Source organism: Brassica oleracea, chromosome C4, assembly GCF_000695525.1.
Source record: "Brassica oleracea var. oleracea cultivar TO1000 chromosome C4, BOL, whole genome shotgun sequence".
Taxonomy (NCBI): domain Eukaryota; kingdom Viridiplantae; phylum Streptophyta; class Magnoliopsida; order Brassicales; family Brassicaceae; genus Brassica; species Brassica oleracea.
Window position 1 is genome coordinate 31850450 of NC_027751.1, and position 739 is coordinate 31851188.

Here is a 739-nt window from a genome sequence, read left to right on the forward strand (position 1 = left end):
ACAAGATGGGTGAATTGGTCCACAGATTTCTCCTTGAATCCTTTCCAGAAAGTTTATAGTCTCTTTAGTGACTTTAACTGGTGATGGCCTAGAAATGAGTTTTCCTTGGGAACAAGCAACACACAATGGGTGCTTAGGGATAATTCGTTTCTCTTTAAGAGAATGGCCGTTTGAGTTCAGGATTAGTTTACGCATCATGGTCGAACCGGGATGGCCAAGCCGGTCGTGCCATAGAGTGAAATTTTTGATTGCCTCTTTATTAAAAGTGGCATTGGCCTCGATCATACTGCCTTTAGTATGGTAAATACCAGTAGATAGTGCGGGTATGGATTCTAAGACTTTCTTATTGCCATGGACGATTTTAAAGATTTGAAGAGATTCTTTATTTCCTTCGTCCTTGGTTTCAATATGATATCCATTCATTCGAATGTCTTTAAAACTTAATAGACTTCTCTTAGAATTGGGTAAATACAAGGCATCTGATATCTCAAGATGTGTACCCATAGGCAACAGGATATTGGCCTGGTTGTGCCCCTCTATGAGACTAGCAATACCGCAATGGTGGAAATGGTGGCGTTTTTCAGAGTTAGGTTTATGAAGTATCTCATGTCTTTTAGAATCGTGTGAGTTGACCCACTGTCCACAACGAGTACATCCTTGTTCTCGTTCATTTCTAAACAAGATTCAAAAGGATGCTACTTAGAGACTTCATATATAAAATCATTTCATTTCTTATTAA

At 38.8% G+C, this 739-nt stretch overlaps 1 pseudogene; it reads right to left on the reverse strand.

The window, feature by feature from the left end:
• LOC106338674 overlaps positions 1-739 on the reverse strand; it is a 28047-nt pseudogene that overhangs the window by 26813 nt on the left and 495 nt on the right.